Here is a 4,201-nt window from a genome sequence, read left to right as displayed (position 1 = left end):
ATTTCTACTTCAAGTTTTCTGAAAAAAATGTTCTTTCTCTCCAGAAATATATCCTCTAAACTCTTAAATCCCATTTCTTTTCTATTTAGAATTGTCTGCTTCTTGACCTCCTTCACTCTAAGCTCAGAATCTATTTTATATTGCCCAAAATGATACAAAAAAATTCTGTACCAAACAAATCATATTGGGTCATTGCTTTCCTTCATGAATAAATATTAGATACTTTGCTATATTCATTCTCTTAATTTAATATGCTCCTATGCAAAGTTCCTCAGTCCAACCTCTATAAATAGCTCATATTTATTTACGCCTTTGTCCAGAGAAAGCTCTGATCTTTTAAAACATTCATTGGGCCTGGAGAGATAGCACAGCGGTGTTTGCCTTGCAAGCAGTCGATCCAGGACGAAAGGTGGCTGGTTCGAATCCCGGTGTCCCATATGGTCCCCCGTGCCTGCCAGGAGCTATTTCTGAGCAGACAGCCAGGAGTAACCCCTGAGCAACACCGGGTGTGGTCCAAAAACCAACCAAACAAACAAAACAAAACAAACATTCATGAGGTTAAAAAAGTTTTAGCACTGGGAGGCTAGGCAGTATTGTATTGAAAATAACAGCTTTTCTGAGTTTCCATCTGAGCAAAACAATGATACTTAATTTTCAAGATGATTGAAAATCTTTTTCTCTTTTTAGTGTTTTTTCTTTTTTTCTTTTAAATAGGGGCTCCCACCTTTTTCATAGAACCTTGGGATACAAGTTACTATGTTTTACCTCATTATTTCTGAACTTTTCTATAAAATTAAGAAGAAAAAAAAGAAACAATGGGATCCAGGGGCATCAGTGGTTGAGGGAAGTCAACACTATCGGTGGGAATGGCCTTGATTCACAGTCTATCTGAAATTTAACTATAATGGACTTTATAGATCACAATGGTTTCAATAAAATACATTTAAAAATCAGTGTAATATCAAAGCTCAACAATACAACCTCTCTCCTTTCTTTTCTTTCTCTTTCCCTATTTGTTCCACTTATGCTCTTTTATCTCTGTATTTGTCTCTGCATCTCTCCTCTCTCTCTCTCTCTCTCTCTCTCTCTCTCTCTCTCTCTTTCTCTCTCTCTCTCTCTTTCTCTCTCTCTCTCTCAATATTTCTCCACCTTGTTTTTTCTTTTTAGGAAAATGTTCCAGTTTCTCAAGTGCACATTGTGCATTCAGTGGTTCCTTCACAGGAAAACTGTTACTTTACGAACTCAGTCCACAGTCTGAGAATGTTATGACATCACTGATGACATATTTGTAGTCAGAAGTCTTCTTTTTATAAAACAAAAAGAAAAGGAAAGAACATAATCAAAAATACTCTGAGTCTAATACTTTAAATTTTTCTAGAACAATAGAACTTAAAGTTCTTCCCTACTTTTAATATTTACTTTCTTTTTTGTAATTGTTGCTACTTATGTATTTTGGCTTGGTGGTTTTTATAACAGTCAGATATAAGCCTCAAATTAATTAATCCCACCAGAAAGACCCTAAAGATTAAGGACTATTATATGTAGGCCATTAAACTTTATCATAAGCTAATCCTGGTAATAATATATAAGTTTCCATCTCTGGGATATTTCTCAGTTGCTTTCAATTTTAAGCCTGACTCAGGTCGAAGGATTGAATAATTCATAATTATTTCCATTTGCCACTGAGCAAGATCTGGTTAGCACATTTGATATTTATACTTTCATGGTATAGTTTTACCAATAATTCTACACTAACTCTTCTCAATTTCCCATATTTAAAAATTAAGTATAATGGGCCCGGTGAGATAACACAGCGGTGTTCACCTTGCAAGCAGCCGATCCAAGACCAAAGGTGGTTGGTTCGAATCCCGGTGTCCCATATGGTGCCCCGTGCTATTTCTGAGCAGACAGCTAGGAGTAACCCCTGAGCAACACCGGGTGTGGTTCAAAAACCAAAAAATAAAAAAATTAAGTATAATGTAAGGGCTTATATAGATTTAATTTTTAAAATAGAAGCACATAGTTAAAATATCTCAGAAAGCTAGATTATTAGTATTTTATCAAATGCTAAGGAATAAAGATAACCAGTTATAAGAAGTAGCCATTAAAATTTGGTAATAAATGCAGGTATGTATGTATAAGTAACTCAGAAATTAAAGGGAAGAGAGACCAAGGAGAGAAGCTTGCCTTGAAAGTGACTGATACATATTCAACCCTTAACACTCTATATGGTTCCCTGCGCACCACAAAAATTGATTTCTTTGTGAAGAGCCAGTAGTTAGACATGAGCACAGCCAGATGTGACCCCAAATTAAAAAAAAAATAATTTAAGGGATGAGCAGACAGCTGGACCCTCATGTAGGGAATAGCTGCCTCTAATCACAGAAAATGGAACTATCTGTTTCTGTGGCTTTGGTCGATTAGGATGAACATTATGATAACCATGGAGAGCCTGTGCATGTTGCTTCCTAATTCAGAATTTAATGACTTCATTCATATTTGATGCTAGAAAACTTCCATGGTGGAAGCTAAAAATTGGCAAAGCTTTCAGGTTTATTTTTTTTAATTACACCAGTAGCCAGAATATCACTGATACAAACAAATAGGGATGTAATATTTCTTTTTACTTGGAAGGGGGCAAAAGGTTGGGTCATACCCATCTGTACTCAGGGCTTACTACAAGCACTATTCTCATACATTGCTCCTGGTGATGGATGCTCCAGGAACTGTGTAGTTATGAAACCTGTATCAGGTTTAACTGCATGCAAGGTAAACCCTTTATTTACTGTTCTATTTCTTTAACTTTGGCATATAAAATTTCTAAGACTTTTTGGTAGTCTAAAAATTCTAGTGGTACTTCATCCTCTCTTATGTCATATCTTCAATAAAGCTCTTTTCTTTACTGATACTATATGAGACATTCTAAATTGAAATTTTAATATAAAAACATGAAACTTTTTGATGAAATTATCACGAATATGGCAAACCAGATAGCAGATCTAATTATACTCATAATTCCTAGAGTGTCAAATGTTTATGTTTTAAATGAAAGATATTTCATACATTTGATAGTTAAAATTTTAAAGTTGACATATACTGGTAACACCAATAAGAAAACATTGATAAGAGAGTGTTTTTATTTCCCATGACTGTTCCATGTTTTTAACACTCTATGTTAGTAATATGAACTATGTGTGAAGGTTCAGAGAGATAGATGGTTATAGTTCTTGAAGTACATGCTGTTGATTTGGGTTTTATCCCTGGTACTCCATAGACCCCTTATGTGAGTGATTCCTGAGCACAGAGCCAGGAGTAATCTTGAGTACAACCAGTATGACCCAAAAAAACATATAAAAGAAAATGTAAAATAGATGTGACTTTCGTGAGTATATATATAATATCCAGAAGTTCCTGACCTTCTGGATTTGATTTTCAAATGTCAATAATAGTTTATTTTCTTGAATCTTCTTCTTAATATAATGACAGAGCTCTTTTTTTATTGAGGCCATTGTAAATTACAAGTCTTTCACAATTATATTTCAATTGTTTACTGACAGTAAATTAGGGCTATTACCACCACCAGTATTGACCTTCTCCAACCCTAGTTCCCCACATGTATTCCAAACCTCCACCTTTAGCCTCCTGGAGTACTAGTATCGCAGTCCATTTTGTGTTTAGTTTGTTATAGCTTGAGTCTTGATTTGTTGTTATAGACTTTGGCTTTAGATCGGACCCACCCCCCTCCCTATTTCCACTCAGTATTCCTGAGACCACTTGGCCCCTAGGCTTCCTCCACTTTTTTTTCTTTTCTCAGTTTGTAAGAAGACATAGAAATGTTAGACAGAACAAAGTGATTCAAGTTCTATGGTTCTATGGAAAAGTGGGAGCCCCTATCAAGAATATAAGTACAATTAAAAGATGAAAAAGGAAAAAAAAAAGGGAGGAGCAGGTGTAGCCCCCCCCCTTTTTTTGCACAGGCACATCAAAATTCCTTTGGCCCTAAAAGATACAGGGTGTCTCCACCCATGAAGCATACTGTCCAAAGACCAACTACAGGTTCAACACATGTTGGTTGTCCATCCAATGTTCGTCCTTATGGTGGCAGAATAAATTCTGTTCAGTCACAGTTGACAATGTCAGTCTTCTGTAGTTAGAAATATTGGTTTTTGTATAGGTCCTAGGATAAAGTCTTTTTTGTGGT

The sequence above is a fragment of the Suncus etruscus genome, chromosome 2 (assembly GCF_024139225.1).
Source record: "Suncus etruscus isolate mSunEtr1 chromosome 2, mSunEtr1.pri.cur, whole genome shotgun sequence".
NCBI classification, from domain to species: domain Eukaryota; kingdom Metazoa; phylum Chordata; class Mammalia; order Eulipotyphla; family Soricidae; genus Suncus; species Suncus etruscus.
This window is presented reverse-complemented; position numbering follows the sequence as displayed.